The sequence below is a fragment of the Sorex araneus genome, chromosome 3 (genome assembly GCF_027595985.1).
Source record: "Sorex araneus isolate mSorAra2 chromosome 3, mSorAra2.pri, whole genome shotgun sequence".
NCBI lineage: Eukaryota > Metazoa > Chordata > Mammalia > Eulipotyphla > Soricidae > Sorex > Sorex araneus.
The window spans coordinates 133,138,721-133,162,422 of NC_073304.1; positions in this window are offsets into that span (position 1 = coordinate 133,138,721).

A 23,702-nucleotide genomic window follows, 5' to 3' on the forward strand; every position below is an offset into this window, starting at 1 on the left:
AGCTTAGTTCTCAGCCTGGAAACATTCTGCAAGGAGCTGTCTAGGCACCTTTTAAACTCAGCATTTTTCAAATATATAGCCTTAAGTGGCCAACTGGTAGGAAGCTGAGGGTTGTGTGTATTGTGGGGGCGGGGGTGGGGTGGGAGGGTGCTGTGGTCAGGGTCAAGAGAAGCAAACAACAAACAAGATCAGAAGCCCCATGCTTGGAAAGGGGTTCAGAAATAATGTTCCAAAGGGAATATGACAGTACACAAGGAAAACGACCTTCATGAATCATTGATTTAGTACAGAGATTGTAAGTAAGCAATAATAATTATAGAGTTCAAACTTGTTAAAAAAGAAAAAAAAGAACAAAGCCAGTCAGAATTAGGAAGTTATGGGTGTGAGTATGTAGCCTTAAACAGTATTGTCAGAAAAGTTCTCTTTAAATTTTGGGTGTTTTTGTTGGCATTATTGGAGGGGAGGGCTACACCTAGCAATACTCAGTACTTACTACTATTTCAGTGCTCATAGTTTATTCTATGTGATGTTTGGGGGACCAGAGCTGGTGCCAGGGATCAAATCCAGATCAACAAGTAGTGAGAAAAGCACTTTATTTACTATACTCTTTCTCTGACCTAGGAGAGTTCTCTTCGAGTACAGGACACTTGAGAATATATCTAATTTGAAGGAAAATTACATAAAATTATGGGGAAAAAGCTTCCAAGAAGTATCTTAAGTATAAAATAAAAAAATATGATTAAAGGGCCAGAGAGATAATACCAGTTATTATCTCTCACCTGACTTCTATCACAGGTACCCGATCCGGTTCCATGAGATCAGAGGCAGAAGTAAGCCCTCATCACAGCCAGTTGTGTCACAAAAACAAACAAATGAAACAGAATATGATTGATATATTTTTGAGACAGATTGATAAAACCAGAGAAAGTCAAATCAAAATATTATACTTACACATGTATCCACAAAGAGCTGGTCTTCCAAAACCAAAGTAATGGATTGGGACAGAGATTATATCTTCATGACAGCAAGTTTATTCTCTAAGTAGAAAGTTTAGAGATGAAGAATCAGCCAGACTTTACTCTGAAAATGGGTCTGAAGCTATTATGGAAATAGAGTTTCCAAAGTGGGATTAAGAATAATAACATCTCCTGTTTAGCAAGTAAGAAAAGCTGCAATGAAGAGCCAATCTTCAAATATCTGTTAGTTGAGTCTTAAACGGTGCAAAATAATAAATTTGCCTAAAATATCAGGTAAAAATATTGCAGTATATAAAGCAGATAATTTATCTACAGGAAGAAAAAAGAAGCACTCGAGAAATACCTTTCTTGGGGCCTGGGCAATAGTAGAGTGGGTAGGTACTTGCTTTATAAGCGTCTAACTTGGATTTAATCCCTGGCATCTCATATGCATTCGTGATCCTGGCAGAAGAAATTCTGAGCACAAACCCAGTAATTCTGAGCACCATGGGGTTAATCTAAAAGAACAAAAAATAAATAAACAGGAAGATATCATCTTTGATGTCTATATGTGAATACATATTATAGCAAGAGAAAAAGAGATCTCCATGGCTTTTTTTTAACATAGGATTAGACATTTAAAATAAATTTTTAGACACACACAGTTATGCTCACAGCTTACTTCTGATCCCTACACTTAGGGACCACTTTCAGTGAGCTCAAGGGACCATATGGTGCGCCAGTGATTGAACCTGGTCAGTGACATGCAAGACAAGAATATTATAGAATTCACTTTTGAAAATGTTTTAGTTTCATAGTAAAACTAAGTGGAATGGGCAGATAATAGCTCTTGTTTCCTACATTATAAACAAGCTCATCAAAATGATCTGTTATTTACAATTGTTGACATTATATTAATTCATCATTATCAAAGGGCCTTAAATGACATTTTCCAAAGTTATGTAAACACCCAATAGGTACATTAAAAGGCATCAGCAAACTGATAAGAAAATATATACAAATCAAAGCCATAATGAGATATTCATTACATCATTTCTTTTACAATGGCATTTATCAAAAAGTTAAGAACAAACATTGAAAAGAATGTGGAGAAAGGGAAACTATTATATCCTCTTAATGATGGTATTGTATGCATTACAAACACATTATGAAAAAGTATAAAAGTTCATTAAAATTTTTGAAGTGAAATTATCTTACAGTTGAAAAATGACATTTCTTAAGATATCGTTGAAGAAAATGAGATAATTACCTTAAATATAAATCTATACCCCTGCATTTATTGCAGCATTATTCACTATAATCAAGGCATAGAAATTATGTGTCTGACAACCAGTGAATTGATAGAGAAACAGTGGCATATGCATAATATGGAATAGTCAAAGACCATAAAAGAAAGAAATGCTACCATTTACAAAAAAGCTGCATAAATCTTGAAGTCATCATGTTAAGTGGATTAAGTCAGACAAACTAAATACTTCATGACCTTAACAATATGTGAATTCTAAAATGTTAAAAGTCACAGAATACATATTGTTGAAAAGTTGGGGAAATTGGGAGGAATTGGTCAGCAATACAAACTTACCATTATAATATAAATATATTTAAAAAATCTAGTGAACAGCATAGTTAACTATAATTATCAATACTCTATTCAATACATAAAATGTGCTAAAAATAAGTGGACTTAAAAATGCTCTCTTACACTATTTCACACGTATCCATATCAAGGTAACTGGTAAATAAAAATAAATGTGCTTATCTTTTTTAGTTAATTGTTGCGATAGCACAGCTGGTAGGGTGTTTTCCTTGCATGTGGCCAACCCAGGTTTGATTCCTCTGCCCCTCTCAGAGAGCCCAGCAAGCTACTGAGAGTATCCCACCCGCACGGCAAAGCCCGGCAAGCTACCCATAATATTTGATATGCAAAAAAAAAAAAAACAGTAACAAGAAGTTTCACAATGTAGACATTACTGTTGCCCGCTCAAACAAATTTATGAGCAACGGATGACAGTGACAGTAATACAGTGTTATATTACATTAATTTTGCCCCCCATTCAGTGATCAAGGGAATGGGGTGACCTCCAGTGATCTTGGGCCATCTAGGTTGGTCGTTGATTTCAAGGCCTGAGAATGCAATATTACTGGGTGCTGTGCTGTTGGGTATCCCTAGATCACCCTGGCAGTTCTTGGGGACCCTCTGAGTGATGCATCAGGGCTACTTTTAGTAACTCATGGGAAACCATGTGGTCTTGGGAATCAAGCCCCAATCTTGTGCGTGCAAGACATGAGCCCTGGCCCCTCTCTATGATACTTCCCTGATCAAATGCACTAATTAATCTTAATGTAGTAAGTAATATTTATATCATAAGGATTCTAGAAGTCTTTGGGGGTGGTGATTTGGGGCACAACAATAGTGCTTAGTGTCACTTTTGCTGCTGTGTTGAGTCATTCCTGGAAATTTTTAGGGATCATATGTGGTGTTGGGGATGAAACTAGGGTCTGCCACATGCAAGACAAGTGAAATAAACCCTGTACTATCTCCCCAGTTTCCAGGGGAAGAATTATTAATTGAATAAATTATACCAAAAAATTTCTCAGTTTAAGATGAGTTCATACCTAAGAAACTCAAAAATTTACAAACAAAATAAACCCAAACATAAACACCAAGATACATTGTACATAAAAAAAGTCAAAACTTAAAGACAGGGATTCTAAAAAGCAGTAGGAGAAAAGCAGAGTTATGTATATGAAGCCCCCCCATAAAGCTATCTGCAGATATTTTTAACATAAATTCAAAATGCCAGAGGGAGTGGCAATATATGTGTGTATATATATACATATATATACACATATAACATATATATATACACACATATATAGAGAGACACACACAAATCACTGTATCACTGTCATCCCATTGCTCATCAATTTACTCAAGAGGGCACCAGTAATGTCTCTATTCCTCCCAGACCTGAGATTTTAGCAGCCTCTCCTTACTCGTCTTTCCCAACAATTGGAGACTTTCAGGGTCAAGGAAATGAGACCTATTGTTACTGGTTTTGGCATATTGAATACGCCACGGGTAACTTGCCAGGCTCTGTCAACACACATATAAATATATAAATATATATAAATACACATATATATACATATATATACACATACACATATATATACACACACACATTACAGCTGCATGGTCTGCACGTATATCTTTATCTTCAGCCAATAATTCTCTACTGGGGCTGGAGCGACAGTACAGCAGGTAGGGCATTTGCCTTGCATGCGTCTGACCCGGGTTCGATTCCCAACATCTCATATTGTCCCCCGAGCACCACCAGGAGTGATTCCTGAGTGCAGAGCCAGGAGTCAGCCTTGAGCATTGCTGGGTGTGACCCAAAAAGCCAAATAAAATAAAAAAAAAAGTAATACTCTACCAAGTTAGGTTATCACTTACATTTGAATAAAAAGTAAAGCCATTTTTAGACAAATGATGCAAATAGTTAAAAATCTTAATCACCACTAAAGTGATCCTCTAAGAAATATCTATAAAAATGAAAATGAACTCAACTTGAAAGTAGCATGACAGTTAAACTATAACATGTGGAAGAGATGAGGAGTAGTAATGGAGATTCTTTATTTGAAAGTTTACTCACTCTTTCCTTATTATCTTATTAATTTAAGAAAATTTTAAGGTTATTTTCATTTCTAAAATGTAAATTTTTATCCTTAATTTATTTCTCAATTAAGATATATATTCATTTGTATATATGAATTCTAAGTATTGTTATATTGTACATATATATTCATACTAAGTGTTGTTATAGTAGATGTTTGATAATATTTGCTCTGTTAAACATTTGTCTCAAACAGTGTTGGTCTATATTATTTTATTTTTATCTTTTCAAAATGGATCATATAGTCCAAGTTCTTCATTAGGTGAGTTATTAGGATTATATCCTAGATATTTTATAAAATCTATTCTGAGTCTCTGGATTATTTTATTCTTCAGAAAAATGTTGCTTTTGTATTTTTTATTTTCTGATTTTAACTCAGGTTCATATCTCAGACTCTCTCCTCGGCATCAGCTTAAAGTTTTGCTCAGTTCTTTTATCCTTTCTTAAGTTTCTTTGATTTTGGCCTGTGATACATATTTTAAATTCATGGTTTAATATTTGTTATAACTTTCTCAACACTCTGTTTTCTTTCTTTCTAGTTATTGAAATACTGCTTAAATTTCCAGCTGGTCTTATCATTTCAAACCCCTCAATTATTAAGGTGTAAAGATGTAAAGTTTTCCTTTCAAATTTTAGTCCCTTATCTTTTAGTTTTCATGCCACAAATTGTAAAATAGAAAATCCACCTACAGAACTTGAATGTCTTGACATCTTTCTTTAATCTGTCTATATTTCTGCCAATTTCAGTGACTTTGGTCATTCTTTCCTTGATTACAGTTTGCAGTTTATAGTTGTCTTGCAAGTATTGATGCATTATGAGCTTATTGTCATAGAAGTGACACTCTCAGCAAAATAAAACTGTTTGATAAAAATGTATGAGTATTGTCCAAATCTAATTTCCACCTTCTTCCCTATACCTGTTCCATTCTTCCATTTGCTCATAACACCCAATACACTAGGATTTATAAACAATTCAAACTTCTTTAAACTAGTTCTTTTATAGAAACAGTTCTCATTTTTTTTCTCTAGCTGATATTTTATTTTAAACACCATCATTGACAATAATGTTAATTGTAGAGCTTCATACAAAACACACTCTAGTAAAACACACTCTACCAGGGCATCTGTTCCTTTTGTTATTGTTCCAGTGCCTGCTCTTTCCCCATCAACATTTTCCCCAAAATTTCCCCTATCATGGTAAGCTTCTTACTGAAGCCTTGTTCTCAGTGTCTGTGGTCTAAAGGCACTTTCTTATCATTTCCTTTTATCCCACATGTTGAGAGAGATCATTCTGCTTCTGTCCCTATCCTTCTTAATACGGTCAATCAGCATAAGGTTCCCCAGATCCATCCAGGCAGTAGTGAATAATGTACTTTACTTATAGCTGAGTAGTATTCCATTATTTATATATACCATGGTTTCTTTATCTAATCAGCTACTGTTGGATACTTGGGTTGTTTTCAGGCTTTCTGCCTGCTATCTTTTAATCTAAATCTTCACAATCATGTTGCTCACTTTAATTAAATTATAATTTTTGTATGTTAAAAGTATAGATTAAAATAAATCTCTATAAAATATAACACTTAAGCACCACCAAGAGGATTCCTGAATGCAGGGCCAGGAGTAACCACTGAGCCTCACCAGGTAGGACTCAAAAAATAGAAAACAAAATACAAAGGTTTACATATATAAAATGAATAGTGAAAGAGTTTCGGCACTTGGTGGTGGCAGGAAGTGCAGTAATGTACACCAAAAGCATAAACAATAATACTATCATTAATCATATTAATTCACAAATAATTTATTTATTTACAAAAATACATCTTTATAAAAGAAAAATGTTTAAGTTTATTACCAAAACTAATGGTATCATGTACATTTTTTTTTGTTTGTAGATGTTTTATACTTTGCTCTGTTCCATTTAGCTTGACATTGTTTGTGTGAATTTATTAGTGGACTATAAATTTTATTAGAATGATCTATCTATTTTTCACTTATATATTACTGGGGGCTGGAGCGATAGCACAGTGGGCAGGGCATTCACCTTATATGTGACCGACCGGATTTGATTCTTCTGCCTTTATAAGAGAGCCTGGCAAGCTACCGAGAGTATCTCACCTACACGGCAGAGCCTGGCAAGCTACCCGTGGCGTATTCGATAGGCCAAAAACAGTAACAAGTCTCACAATGGGGATGTTATTGGTGCTCACTCGAGCAAATCGATGAGCAACGGGATGACAGTGATAGTGATACAGTGATATATTACTGAATTTTTACTATAACTTTATAGTAAGTCTTTATATTGAAGATCTATCATATATTTGAGCTCTGTAGCACCATAGCACTGTTGTCCTGTTGTTCAACAATTTGCTCAAGCGTGCACCAGTAACATCTCCACTGTGAGACTTGCTGTTACTGTTTTTGGCATATCAAATACACTGCAGGTAGCTTGCCAGGCTCTGCTGTGCCGGTGGGATACTCTCAGCAGCTTGCCGGCTCTCTGGGAGGGATAGAGGAATTGAACCTGGGTTGGCTGCATGCAAGGCAAACGCCCTACCCACTGTGCTATAATTCCAGTCCAATTTGAACTCTAAGTTTCATCCTTTTAAGGATGTTTGAGAATAATTTATAAGTACCCATTGTTATTACAAGGGTTTGAAAGGTAAGAAATATTTCTAATCTTTTTTTTTTTTTTTTTTTTTTTTTGCATGGGAGGAAGGGGAGCAGCAGCAAACCACCTGGTGGTGCTCAAGGCTTACTCCCGGCAGACTCAGGGAACTATATGGGTTCCAGAGATCAAATCCAGGTTGGTTCTATGCAAGCTAAGAGCCTTACCACTGTACTAACTGTCCAGCCCCAAAGTTACTATCTTCTCCAACTATCAGTAATTATCAGCCTAATACAGAGTATACTGACTTGGACTTTCAGCTATTGCTTACTCAGTGACATCAAAGTAAAAAAGTAAATGGAAAACCAAGCATTTAGCCCATATTGAATATTAGGAAATTCTACAGAGCTTGCCACAATTCACAACATCCTGAAGCATTAAATTGTGGTACCAGGAGAACCCTCAGATGACATTTCAGAGTTAAGGTGGATTGGAAATAAATAATATGATGACTACTAATCTATATATTAAATCTCAGTGTTGGAACAAAGACCCTCAAAAATAGTTTTTTATCAGGTCATAATGGTCTAACCATCATATGAGGTTGTTTTGCTATGCACATTAATCCCAACTTTCTAGGATGAGTTTAACAATCAGCATTTCCCAAGACTTTACTTTCAGTCTTCCCCTTTTAGTCTGCCCTCTCTATATATATAAGATTGTAGCACTGTAGCACTGTCATCCCGTTGTTCATCGATTTTGCTCGAGCAGGCATCAGTAACGTCTCCATTGTGAGATTGTGAGACTTGTTACTGTTTTTGGCATATCAAATACACCATGGGCAGCTTGTCAGGCTATGCTGTGTGGGCGGGATACTCTTGGTAGATTGCCGGGCTCTCCAAGAGGAAGGAATAGAACCTGGGTTGGCCGCATGCAAGGCAAATGCCCTATCTGCTGTGCTATTGCTCCGGTCCATAAACAAGGTTGTTTTCTGAAAACTTATCTAGTTTGACGAATAAATGGAGATAACACACACACACACACACACACACACACACACACACTCAACCTGCATGCACAACAGATACAAAGACACATGGAAATATGCTTTTTCTCTTTTTTCATAGATTATGGAAAAGTTTAAGTATGCTGATGCTGTGACTAACATAAAATATAGTTTATATCACAGATGAGTCAGAATTTTTGTTTAGAAAATGTCAAATAAAAAGAAAATATTTGATAGAAAATTAACCCTCTTGTGTGCATTTTTTTCTAGAGTAATTCAAATAGAATTCATATGACATGTTGATGAACTCATTTCTTTTGTTTTCTCTGTCTTTTAAACATATGCTCCTGGCTAAAGCAGTAATGGTCTTACATTGGCTTTCTTTTCATTGGCTTTCCAAACTCTCACCAAAGAAAACTCACCACAAAAGAAATAGCAAGGTGCTACAATATCTGCAGATAAATTATACCTCTAGTTATGGTCATCATACCTCAGAACAGCACAGACTGACAATATGTTCAATCAAGGAAAGGCTTCTGCCCATTAGCAATTACATACAAAGAGGAAGAGGGGATATTCAGTTCTCCTAGGGGAATGAAACTGTACTTTGTAGTTCTATCTCTCAGTCGGGATAATACTCCCACTCTGTGCCAATGTCATTCTGGATAAAATGTTCGATGTAAGATTCAATAGAGTCAACTGATTCAGTTTTAAGTGGAGTTGGACAGAAAATGGGAGCAATTATCTTCTGTGATCACTAAATACCCTAGAAATGCACGTTTCCTATGAAGAAAAGCTTTACAGCATAAGGATATATTTCCGCAAAAAGGAAGATAGGCATGATTTTTCAGATAAGTATTCAGTTCACAACTCTAAATTACATGCTGTAAGAAACATTTTCCCCTTGTCATCACAATGAATAGAAATTTCATGCTTATTTTTTTCTTAGAAAATAGTTATGGAAGGTGATGTTTGTTCATAACGACTGCATACAGTAGACATTGAAAAAATATCCATCCCCATCAAGAAAGCTGACAATATTCTAGTTTTTATGTTGTCACTGGAGTGTTAGATAGAGAGCAGGATAAGGGGCAAATCTTCAGTTCACGCTTTTCAAGTAGATGCTGCTTTTCTCTTCTAATTTCACTTAGCTGTGACTTGGTCATTTCACTTTGCTTCATGTCTTCAGAGAGTTATAAAAAGGCAATGATATTTTGAATAATCAATTTGGTTACTTCTTAATATATCTTGTAAAATACTGGGTATCAGTGTTGAAGTTACTGTTTAAAAATTAAGCTAAGTAATACTTGTATTTTATATAGATCCATGTTCTCCCACCTTTGTTAATTCTTAACATAATTATAAAATGTAGCTTGAAACCACATGTTTCTTTAATGAAATAATTAATTGTTCTGGCCACACCTTGCTTAAACCTCTTTGTAACAGTTATTATCTCTTTCTTTCTCTTTGTTTGTCTCTCATACACACATGCACACACAGAGCCTTATATATGTTAGTGATCATAGAATAACTAATAGTATCGAATAAGAGTTATTAAAGCTCAGAATCATTACTGGTTCTCAAGATTAGATTTTCTGATTCATTTGTTCTCAGACAGGATTGAATTTTTAATCTTAATGTGTTTTCACATGCTTATACTACTTGTATAATCACAAAATAAATAAGTGATCGGCAGCAGTGGTGGTGGTCTCTCTTGCCCTCCACAGGCATTAAGTGGCCTTAAGCCACTTCCCCCACCCCAGCCTGCATCTGCCATCAACAGACACATGAAGGAAGGAACAGGGCCACCAGCCAGGCTGGTTGGTGATCAATTGTCATTTATTCCATTCTTCCCATGCGCCTGTTCCAGTCTCACTAAGCCCCCCATTCCATGCTAGTCTTTCCAAGCTCCATTCCGCCACCTTGGTCTGTGCCCAACCTCCAAGCATTGGGGATAGCAACTACACGTAGGGCCAGTAGCAAAATCAACATATGAAAGTCCTGCCTTCTGATAAGACAAAGATCTCCTGCAGCTACAAGATCCTCTCAGAGCGAAATACAACCTAGTGGTGTGTTTCTCCTTTCTTGATTCAATAACTATTTAAACATTCATCTTAACTCTATTTCTTAATATTAACAATTTTGTATGGACACAGTAAGAGATACATTAAGCTATAGGGTGGCTCTCCTGGGGACCTTTCTTTATAGATCTCAGACTATAGTGCTCAGGCCAGATTAGTCTTTTCTAAGCCAAAGCAGGGTCCTTATTCAGTTGTAAATCTTTGGATCATGATAGAATTTGTCAATGATTGTGCTCTTAACTTATAGTTAAGTATTATGGCGCTTGTCCTGGCCTGTTTTCATGCCAGGGTATTTCATAGTTTGCTCTGGGTCCATCGAGTTCCTCATCGGGACCCCGGTTTTGGGGTGGTAGGAACTAAGGGCAACTGAGGCTTAAATCAAGAAAACAGATGCCCAGAAGTGAATATTATTGGGAATCAATTAACTCACAAGTTATAAAAGCATAGCATTAACTGTCTTCCTGTGTCTATACAAAAAGGACATTGTTCTGAAGTTAACTGTGCAAAAGAACATAAGGGAAAAAGACAAGCAGTATTTCATTTACAAATATATATCAACAATCTGATTTGGGGATAAAGGTGATTGACCGGTTGGGGAAAAGGAGCACAGAGAAGAGGTTAAATATAAACACACAGAAATGGGAGTGCCTCAGGAGCACTGTGGTAGATGAAGTATAACGTAGACTCCGGTAGTTTAGGTTTATTGGATTGTCCTCTTCACTAGTCCCTTCCCTTCTTACTTGTCTCTCTCCACCTTGCCTGCTGGGCTACACACATTCTGGTAGCAAAATCAACATAAGAAAGCCCTTCCTGAGGGCCCACCAGGTTCAAAGGAAACACCACCTAGAGGTATACTAAAGCCCTTCCTGACTGCCAGCAGGCAAAATACCTAGTAAGGTGTTTTTATTCTTTCCTCAGTCCAAATACTCAATCAACATCTTAATACTAGTTATTTTTGTATGGACACAGTAAGAGATACATTGAGACTTGTAGGGCAGCTCTCCTGGCAACATCTTGCCACAGACTCAGACTATAGCGCTCAGGCCAGATTCCTAACCCTAGCAGGGTCTGAATCTAGTTATTACTTTTTGGATCATGAGAGCATTTGTTTATGACCAAGTTCTTACCTTGTAGTTAAGCATTAGGCACTTTGACCAGGCTCATCTCGATGCCAGGGTAGCACATAACTCACCACTTGCCCTGGATCCATCCCATCCCTTGTTGGGACCTTGCTTTTGGGGGTGCCAGGAAGTAAGGGCAGCTGAGGCTTCAGTTGAGAGAACAAATGCCCAGGAGGAAAATATCATGTAGAGTCAAATGACTCCCAGGTTACAAAAGCATAGCACTTACTACTGTCTTGCTGTGCCCATACAAATGCACATGGCTCTGAATAAACTATTCAAAGGATTCAAGGAGAAGAGAAAAACAATATTTACAAGTCAACAGAACACAAAGAAAGAAGTTACAAATAAACACAGAGGAATGGGAGCACTGTGATGGGAGTAACTCAAATAAACCTGAGCTACCTGAGGCTATGTTATCCTACACACTGTGATGGGTATAACCCAATAAGTCTAAGTTCCCTGTGGTCAAGAAGAAATGAAAAACCAATATTGTCCTACAGATCTCACAGTGAAAATTATGAGGGAACATAATATGAGACTAACCCAAATATAGTAAAGATAAGGGCCAGGAAGATCGCTCCCCAGCTGGAAACCTGCCTCATGAGCTAGGGGAGAAGGCAACTGGGATAGAGAAGGGATCATTGATTCAATGATGGTTGGAAGATTGCTCGAGATGGGAGATGTGTGCTGAAAATAGAAAAAGAACCAAGGATGATAGCCTCAGGTATCAGTATTGCAAATCATAATGCCCAAAAGTAGAAAGAAAGAAAGAAAGAAAGAAGAAAGAAAGAAAGAAAGAAAGAAAGAAAGAAAGAAAGAAAGAAAGAAAGGAAGGAAGGAAGGAAGGAAGGAAGGAAGGAAGGAAGGAAGGAAGGAAGGAAGGAAGGAAGGAAGGAAGGAAGGAAGAAAGAAAGAAAGAAAGAAAGAAAGAAAGAAAGAAAGAAAGAAAGAAAGAAAGAAAGAAAGAAAGAAAGAAAGAAAGAAAGAAAGAAAGAAAGAAAGAAAGAAAGAAATTGTCTGCCTAAGAGGCAGGTGGGGGGGGCAGGAGGCATTGGTGGTGGAAAATGTACATTGGTAGAAGGATGAGTGTTCAATCATTGTATGAAAACTCAAACTCAATCATGAAAGGTTTGTAACTGCATCTCATGGTTTTTCAATTAAGGAAAAAAAAAAGAAAATGTGAGGGGCTTTGGGTTTGTTGTCGTTGTTGTTGTAGGAACACTAAAGTTTGTGTGCAGGGCTTACTCCTGAGTTCTGAGCTCAGAGATCACTTCTGGCAGAGCTCAGGAGACCATATGCAGTGCCAGGAATCAAAACCAGGTCTGCCATGTGAAAGGTAAGAGCCCTGTCAGCTGTGTTATCTGTAAAGTTCTCTCTTTTCCCAGCTTCTTTTCCTCCACTCATGAATGTTTTATGTAGGGAATACTTTGTTTCCTCTGATCACATACAAAGAAACTTCTCATATTTTAATGCTACTATGGTGGGTAGTTTTGCAAGATTCAAGCTGCCAAAGTTTCCCTTTATCTGTTTTCCTGCTCTTTCTTCTAACAGACTTCTCAAAGCTTAAGAACACCATAGGCACCCCTGCAATTCTGCCTCACCTATATTTAGAAGTACTGATGAGCTAAGGACCCTGAAAAATGAAAGTTGAGTATTTAATGCCCATTCACATGTTTGTCTGGTGACAGACTTCCGCAAAGTTAAGACTTACTATAAATATATAATAAACAATAGAGTGTTGCAAAGAGACAGATCAATAAGACAAAGTGGAAAATGAAAAAACATAAGATATATATGGAACAGCATTACAGAACAACATCTTAGTCAGAGGAATTCTAGAGAGAAAGAAAGAAAGAGGAAGATTTTCTGGTAGAAGAAATAGAGCCAAGAAAGTCAGTTTGTGGAGGGAGACATTTACCCTGATTTAAGAAACCCACAGATTTCCAAACAACATAAAGTTGTTAGGGGCGGCAGATCTCTGCCCCGGGGAGGCTCCGAGAGACAAAAGAACAAAACCAAGACAACTCTTTCTGCAAATGCATGGGGTTTATTTAAGCCAATATAGCTATATTGGGACCTTCAATTGTGCCTCAATAGCGTGGCATAACTGAAGGCCCCGACCTCCAAAAAGCAGGCTGTATTTATACCCTTTTGGGGGAGAAATGAAAATCTCACATATCAAAGGGAATCACATAGGTCACTTAATTTGCATATCTAAACATTCGTTGACAAATGAAAATCTCACATATCAAAGGGAATCACATCTATATATCAAAGGGGATCACACATATTGGGGGAAAATTACATGTATTGAATCAAAGGAGAATCATACATATCGAAGAAAATCACAGGTATTGGATCAATAGGAAAACCATAGGAAACCATAGGAAAACCATACAAAAGGGAAAACCACACCTATTTCACTTAATATGCTAATTTCAACATTTGTTGACCATTCCCAGCAAATGTTTGTTTACAGTTCCTCGGGGCAGTTTGTTGGCCCATTTGGTGACAGAGTCCTGCCCAGCGGCAGGTCCTGAAGACATCTTTCAAAGCAGTCAAGTAGTTACAAAGGGCAACTTCAGCGGTTAACCCTTAACCTGCCCTTCAGTTCTTGACTCTTAACTTGCCCTCCTCTTCAAAGTGAAGTAAGAAAATGCCAAGACACCAAGACATCATAATCAATATGACAAGAATCAAGAGAAAGCTAAATTCCTAAAAGCAGTGAAAGAAAGCAAAGATAAGTATAAAAGAAAACCTCCATATTCTAGCATTTTTCAAGTGAAAATTAATTTTCAAGTGAAATACAACACCAGAAGATAATGGTATGATATAACCAGTTTTCGATGAAAAGAGCAATTAGCAAAGAAACCTTTGTCCTGGCTGACTATCACTCACATATAAATATAAGATGAAAATATTTCTAGAGAAGCAGTAGCTAAAGGCATTTGTTGCTTCTAAATCAGCCTTGCAAGAAATTTGAAATGGTCTACAAATATCCAAGTAATAGCACTTTGAAGCATAAAGATAGATGTAAGTCATAGAACGGGGAAAGATAAACAGCAATAAGAGGTTCCTAGAATAAAATTAAGATTTATTTGCTTTAAATTCAAAAGGAAAGTGAGTTTAGGACTTCAGATCTAAATTACATGTCAGCCTCAAAGCAAATATATTTAGGAGAAATAACAAGTAGAAACAAATAAAAGCAGATCACCACATTAAAAGTCATGACACTCAAATTTCTTATGGACAAATAATAATACATTTCTTTTGTCAATAACTTCTTTAAATGTGAATGGATAATGACCATCAACAATAAGCTCCCCCCACTGTTCCAGCAACCAAAAGGCAGGGAATGGCTGAGTGATCAGAAAACAAAACCCAACCTAATTCTCACAGGAGACACATCTGTCACACAGGCTTAGAGTAAAAAACTGGATAACAATCAGACAAGATGAAAATCTTGGGATGGTTATACTTGTATTAGAGTAAATATTTTTCAAAATAATGAAGGCAATTAGAAAGGGGATGGAAACTGTACTGATTAAAGGATAAATTTATCAAGAGAACCTTACATTACTAACATATAAACAAAAAATGAAGTGTCAGCAACGTTCCTGAAGAGACTACTGATAGAACCAATGAGTGTGTCTACAGTAATACAATGGTAGGTAGATATTTTAACACTCTATCCTCACCATTGTATAGATCCACCATAAAGAGCATCAAAAAATAAATGACAACATTAAATATGGAATTAGAATAACTGTGATTAATACATGTATAGGGTTCTCCAGACTCTGAAAGCTGAATACATATTTTTTTCTTGTGGAAAAATTCTCCAGAAGAGACAATATGATTTAAAAAAAACTTTCCATGAAGTTCTGAAGACAAAAGTTGTATCAAGTACGATTTCGGACTACAGTGTCATGAGGTTAAAATTAACCATAGAAAGAAAGATGATGGGAAAATAAAATTTTACTGGAATAAAAATAGACTCTCAAGCCAGTGGAATAGAATTTGAAGTTCAGAGCTTAACTTTTATATATGTGAGAAATCATTAATACAAAGGAGCTTAATACCTTAAATAGAAGAAGGAAATATCTTCTACAAATGGGGATGAAGCATTATAACTGAACTAAAATCTTCAAAGGACACAAAATAACAGTGGACACAAAATAACCATTATGAAATATACGAATCACTAAAGATATAATTGTGTATATATATGTTCAATATATACTATAGCAGTCTTTTTCAATGAGATCTTTTCTTAAAAAATAATTATTTTAGATTCTTGAAAACCAGCTGACCTTATTAAAACTCTGTAGAGCTAGACTACTCATAGCCTGTCACTATCTTAATTGTCTTCTAAATTTTTTCTGTGATCTAAAGTTAATTTTTTTTCCTCTGGACAAGAAGTGTGATTTTAATATTCAAGACAATTTGTCACCTCAGTGTTACAGAGGAACTAATCAGAGGCAGTCACCCAACCTTAGGAACTTAGATTATATTTTGGGGTAGAATATAAATAATCAGAGGAATATCTGTTAGTTTTTGCTATGTAACTAACACCCTAAGATGTAGTGGCTTAAGATAGTCATAATTAACATATCTCATAATTTTATGGGTCAGTAATTGGGGCTGGAATTTTCTGAGTGGCTGTTTTGGTCTCAACAAGCTAACGTGGTATCTGTGATCAGTTGCCAGTTAGTTAGCTTTTCTAGCAAATTTAAGATGACTTGAACCACCTCCTTTTTGCTCTACATTTTCCAAAATGCTGGCATCATGAAATTGTTCTCATGGTGGTTCCGAGTTTCAAGAGAAAGACAAAAGCATGAAAAATCTCTTGATGCCTATACTTCGGACTGGCACAGTGTCTCCAGCTATATTTGTCAAAGCAAGTCACAGGCTGGATAACATCATGGGATGGGGACATTGTTTTCATCTCAGAGAGAATTGTAAGTTCACATGGCAAAAAGATATAGAGACAAGAAGGTGAACAATTTTGACTATTATTTCAAACATTCTTCCACACAGATATTTCCAAAATTTGAAGTATGTAAAATGTATAGGTTAAGTACAAAATAGTTTATGCAGGAATTTTTTGAGGGAAGGAAAGGAAAAATTTTAAAAAACATGGTTGTCAACTATTACTGCTATCAGTTGAAAACCAGTTACTCATCAATGCATCTCTTTGAAGAGATTTTGATCTTCCTTAAAATAATCTCCATCCTAATCATAACCGAAGCCTATCTTCTTCAGTTTTCTTAAAAACGAAGCTAAAAATGTTCATGGTACATTAAAACAGTTAACGGTGACTGTCATCTAAAATTGTACTGTAATAATTAACATAGATATTAAACAGTTTTGCTATTTGTCCTCAAAGTTGTTCGACTCTAAGAATTTAATAAAAGCTCTATATCTCCCTCTAAGGAACACCATCCTTAAGATTGGCAAACACTTTTCAAGGGGAAAAAAAGGGGATGTAAAATGTTTTTAATTAAGAAGGGCTGTTACTATCAGCAGTGCTCAAGGGCTATGATTAGTTTTGGGTTCAGGAGGCACATCTCACACTGTCCTAGATCAAACCATAGTTGATCACAGGTAAGCCTCCAAGAATCTTCCCTTTTGTACTATCTCTCTAAACCCTAAAATGTTTTTATAAATAGGACGGCATTTTTAAGACAAGTTTATATAAGGATTGGGGTCTTATGTTTTCTATCTGGGAGGCTAAATGCATCAGAGGTTCTGGCTTGGGACTTAGGCTGCCTGTAAATAGCGTTAGCAATGAAATCCACTTGGAACTTTAGCCCACATGCACCTGAAGAACAAATACTTGTGGACAAATGTTTTCTAGACCAGTATTTTGCCCAACAGAAATACAATGTAAGTTGCTCGTATAACTTCAAGATTTTTATTAGTCTTGTTAAAAATAAACGGATACATTTAACTTTAATGATATATTTTATTTAACTCTAGATATACTAAATATTATGTCTTCAATTTGAAATAAAATGTGACCTTCTTCATTTGAGGACAAGGAGTATGTAAGGATTATTAGGTATGTAATTGTTTGTATGCTCAATACAAACAGAACATGAAGTCTTGGCATATAACATTTTTTTCCAATAATAGATATAGACTTAATAAAAAAATTAATTCACATGGGCCCCAAATATAACACAGTGGTTTAATGCTTTGCCTGGAAAGCATGAGGTGACATGTTCAAATCCCAGTGTCACTTAGTCAATCATGATAGCCTACTGTTTCAGATCCTAAGCCAGTGAGAAAGCATTGTGTACCAATCAACAAATAATGATTGCATTGTCCTTATGTAGAAATAGGCAATTCAGCATTTAACTACTGTATTGATATGGCCCAAAGAGATGATCCCCGTGGATTTGGTTTTTATTTATTATCATGCTTTATGATTTTAAGTTACTTTCCATGTAGCTAAATTAAATTCAGAACTATCTTATTTAAATAATTTATACTTATTCTGAATTTCACTTGGCAACTTGCTCAAGAAGACAAGTTCCTTAGTCATGGAGTAAAATCAAATAGTGTTATAATAACCTAGGAGCTTGGTAAGGATAGTACTCAAGTGCTTGAGGGTCAATCATAAAGACACTTTTTTATTTTCCAATAAAAGGATTTCATGAAGTTCACAGTTCCACATTCTATTTGGCTTTGATTTTCATAATAGCTGGGATCCTTGTGTTTGTTTAATTTTTTTCTGTTATTATAAAAGCACTTTTCCTTGATTGACATTCTTTAAAATACTTATGATTTTTTTTTTGTATAAATGTCCAATCTTCTTTTCAGTTGAAAAGGAATCACGTATCAAGACATTCAAAGTTTATCATAACAGTCTGGAGTTAGCCATTTATAAAACATAGACCACTGATATGTTTGCTTGTTTGTTTTTAATAAACTAGGTTCAAAGGGAGGAGAAATATGAGCAAAAATACAAATTCTCAACATCTTTTAGCAATCAAAAGCTACTCACCAACACAGATGGCATAAATTAATATGCATGAATCCAATGGTCAAGAACATCAATAAGAATTCAGATTTTTGTCACCTTAATCATTCAGCAAATAAAACAAATATTCAGGATTCAGTGAGAGATCATGGAGAATGATGTAAGAGCATGGGTCAAAATCCTTTCCTTCTAGTTGCTCAATCATTTTTATAAGAGACCATAGCAATAATAGCACTGTAGCACTGTAACACTGTCATCCCATTGTTCATTGATTTGCTCGAGTGGGCACCAGTAAGTCTCCATTGTGAGACTTGTTACTGTTTTTAGAATATCCAATATGCCATGAGGAGCTTGCCAGGCTCTGCCTTGCGGGCAGGATACTCTTGGTAGCTTGCCGGGCTGTCCAAGAGGAATGGAGGAATTGAACCCTGGTCGGCCGCATGTAAGGCAAATGCCCTATCCACTGTGCTATTGCTGGTAAAACTGTACCTTGCTAGCTGCAGTTCAATACATAGCACCTGGCACCCCATATGGCCCCTCAAGCAGCACCAGGGGTAATCCCTGAGCACAGAACCAGGAGTAAACCCTGAGCACAACCAGATGTGGCCCAAAAACAAACAAAAAAACTTATTTATTAAGTCCAAGGTCATCTTGACTTTCCTATTCCTCTGCATTTCCTTGTATTGAATCTGTTTCATTGGGACAGGATTGCCTCTTTATTTTATTTTGCTTTTGCTTTTTAGGTCACAACTGGCGATGCACAGGGGTTACTCCTGGCTCATGCACTCAGGAATTACTCCTGGTGGTGTTCGGGGGACCACATGGGATTCTGGAATCGAACCCGGGTCGGCCGCGTGCAAGGCAAATGCCCTACCTGCTGTGCTATCGGTCCAGCCCCAGAATTGCCTCTTTAAAAAATAATTTCCCATTATTTAGGAAGATGTTCCACCACTATGCTTATTTGTTTGGCTTTTAATAAGCTAGGTTCAAAGGGAGAAGAAATATAGAAAAAGTACAGATTCTCAATGTCTTATAATAACCAAAAGCTACTCACCAACACAGATGGTATATTTTAATATGCATGAAGCCAGTGGTCAAGAATCTCAATAAGAAATATTGCTATTTTTGTTTATCATTTATATAAGTACCAGAAAATTCATTCTACAGAGATGGATTCAATAAAAAGATATTTATATGTGACCCTTTCATCTCCAATTTGGCTAAAACTCTGAAAAGTTGATAGTAAGACAGTCATTGGCTAGTACTTGCGCATCTCAAATGGAGATGTTAAATTATAACTTGCAGAAGATATTGAAGAAAAGTTAGGGGCCCAAGCTAATACTTTTCTCAAGTATACAGAAAGATCAAGAATAAAATCTCAGAAAAATAATTAAGGGGAAGTAGGTAGCTTACAATAGTGGGGGTTTTGTTTGTTTTTGTTTTTGTTCCTTCTTCAGTTGAGAAGTTAGCTTACAATAGCAGGATTTTTGTTTGCTTGCTTTTGTTTTTATTCTTTCTTTAGTTGGACAGAGTATGAGGGGATGTTTTAGGGGACTGTGCTCCCTATAGAGTGCCAAACACTTCGATAAAAAGATTATGGGGTAGAAATTGATTGTACCCTTCTCTATCAAATAAAAAGCAATAACTGAAATGAAAGTAAGAGTTTTAACTAGTCTATGAAACTGTGCATCTTTGTCACTTAAATAAACTGCGCCTAAAAGTAATTTGGAAAAAAAAAGTTGATTGTTGAAGTGATATTGAAAGAACTCTGGCTTTTGGCAACATTCTATTCAAGAGAAAATGAAAACCAAAATCAGGGAGAGTTTGAAAGGTGCAGAAAAAAATAGAGGTGTTATTGATTGTTCCTGTTGGATCTTGCTCTTGCAACATAGCAGTCAGACATATTTATGTGCTTGCTTATTTTCTATCTTCTGCATTGGAGTAAAAGCTCCACATGGAAAAGGGCCTTATCTCTTGGAGTCATCATTAATTCCTCTGAGCCTGAAAAAATGTCAAGTACATTGTAAATACTTAATAAATATTTGCTGAACGAACACATTAATAATAAGATGTGCATGGGAGATTGAGCACAATGCCTTGGGTGAAATTCAGAAAATGGAAATGTGGAAGTGCTTAGATAATCCTCCCAGAAAGAACACATTAGGAATAACTCCTCCAAGCCTTGTCATCATTTACAATGGTTTCAGAGGAGAAGGCTCAAAAGTTACATTTAGGATCGTGTCTAAAATAGCAGGTGCCTAATGATATTCAACTTAAATAACTAATTACTACTTTGGCAACTTTTCTTCTTTCTTTGCATTATCTTGTGTGATATCCTCTTACTAATAAAACTGTCAATTTTCTTTTACTTCAATGAAAGGTCACACATGACAACAGCCCCCTTTACATACTAACAGTAACAGCCTTTATTAATATTTTAAATGTACACAGTGATATTTCCAAAAGGTCATACTTTTAAAAAGACAAAAAATGTCAGTCCTAATACATTACCCTGCTTTTCTCTGCCCACTATGTTGCTATTGAGCCTCAAATACTGAGCTTATTATACATTATGTTTGACCAGGTAAATATATCTCAGTGGAGATATCAAAGAAGAATGATAACATGAGAGGCACAAGATTTTACCCTCCATACTTCTCCTTTGACTTAATGGGCCACAATGACCATAACAGGCAATTTTCTGAATACAAATATTACAGGGCTGGAGCGATAGCACAGCAGTTGGGCATTCGCCTTTCAAGCAGCCAACCTCTGTTCGATTGCTCTGCTCCTCTCGGAGAGCCTGGCAAGCTACTGAGAGTATAGCGCCCATCCGGCAGAGCCTGGCAAGCTACCCGTGGCATGTTGGATATGCCAAAAACAGTAACAATAAGTCTCACAATGAGAGACATTACTGCTGCCCGCTCAAACAAATTGCGAAGCAACTGGATGACAGTGACAGTGACAAATATTCTAATGAACCATAGAAATAAATCTTGTCAGTTAGTCTTTTCCATAATAGTATGAAAGCAAATCATCTAAAAATTAAGCACATTAAAACAATCTATCTGGTGCTCAGGCTGAAAAGTAGGGATGCATAGCCCAACTTCTAAAAGCTAACTCATCCCCAGCTGCTCTAGCAATTCCCAACTAAATCCCCCAGAAGATGCACGCCAAGCAGACAAATCTAATGGAATTACAGGTACCCATAGGTGAAAACTCTAGGGTGCCCTCAAAGACAAGTCGGCCAAATTCCTGCCAGCAGAAGCTCTGGAAGTCACACCCACACCCTACACCACAGGCTCAACTCCGCCACTTCACAAATATTCTCTGTAAGATTCCAACTATGAATAATTTCAGGTGTTCAGTGCCCAGGCTGAGAATTCTGTGTTTTTCAGAGTAGGTGTGGGTAGCCTTCCTCCCAATCCTGATACTCGTGGAAACCCTGGCAGCTATGCCAAGCTCCCAAACAATAGATCTGAAGTCTCTGAATCACAAAGTCACACATCCTAATTCCTCAATACTGACATTCTGGTAGGACCACACCAATCTAGATGGGAAAGAAACATAGAAGCCAACTAAACCCAACAAAAAGTATAATAACAAGAATAGCTCGTGTTATTATCAACATCTTAACAAATAATTAGACAACAGCTTAACAACTCTGCAATCAGATACAATAATTTCACATAAATTGATTTTTATACCTACTGATTTTAATATTAAAGCCTTATCTACTCAATTTTAATTCTAGAATTGTGTCAACAATTATGACTTTTTCTACATTACAATAATTTTTCGAAAAATTAGCAAGAAATGAGGGCAAAAAGTCAAAGAATACTGAAAAATCAAGAAAATACTCAAAACAAGTATTTTAAAAACAAAACAACAAACTATTATAGGAGTCAGAAATATGAATGTGAGTTATAGGGTCTTCAGTTCCAAGGTTTCTCAAACGTTGCACTCAGTAGGTTTACAACCACTCTAACATCTCAAGACTCAACTGAGAGGGGATTTTCTTGTAATCTCTCTTTTGTGGGTGTTGATTGTTTTCAGTTCTTCACAGACTGATAAACCCCAGGCTAGATATTAGCCAGAGGATTCTGCCAGGGCCCTGTACACAGTTGACTTTATAAGGCAGCTTGCAACAACACAAATGGACTTTTTCAGAGCAAAAAATGTGTGAGGATCAAAGAGGGTAAGGAAGATAGAAATCACTGTTTTGTTTTAATTTAATATTTGAAGTATTCTCTCTTCATTTTTGTTGTTACACTGTTAGAGGTGAGGCTATGGGTTTTGTCTCCATTCAGGGAAGGCTATAACGGATAGGAATAACAAGAGGCAAGTGTTACTGAATCCTATCTGAAATGTCTGCCACAAATGATGAGCAAAATATTATGCTAATAATTGGGAAGAAGAAAAGATACCATTGTTTACTCTATAGTATTTAAGTACCTAACAAAAATAATTTACTGTTTTAGAAAATTCTACATTTTGTTCTATTGATATTCATATACTATAGTTGAATAAATTGAGGCTCAGAGTCATAAATCAACTATCCAAAAGATCAAGACTGTTCTGAAGCCAAACCTGTAACTTGATTGCTAGCTTATGACTTTTCTTTTCTTCCTTTTAAGGCCTTACTTAGAATAAGCAGGGCATTTATAAATATATCTACCATATTTGTGACTATTAATAATGTCAAATAGTCAGGACTGGATCGATAGTACAGCAGGTTCAATTCCCAGTGTCACATATGGCTCCCCCGAGCACTGCCAGGAGTTAATTCCTCAGTGCAAAGCATTAGTAACCCCTGTGCATCGCCGGGTATGATTTAAAAAGCAAACACAAAACAAAAAAAACAAAACAAAAGTGTCAAATGGCTACTCATAAGAGATCAATGGTGGACATATAATAAACTCTATTTTCTATGACATTGAGGAATGGGAATTAGTTTAACTGGATCATCATCATCATCATCATCATCATCATCATCATCATCATCATCATCATCATCATCATCCCATTGATTGTCAAATTTCTGGAATGGTCTCAGTAACATTTCCATTCATTCTAGCCCTGAGATTTTAGAAGCTTCTCTTTACTCGTCCTTCCCAACGGTGACACATTGGATCTTTGTTAACTGGATATTTGTAGGATAACAGTGGTTCATTCATCCTTTCTCCTCTGTGCTTTCTCCCTTGTGCTTAGGTTTATTTGACTATACCCATCACAGTTTTC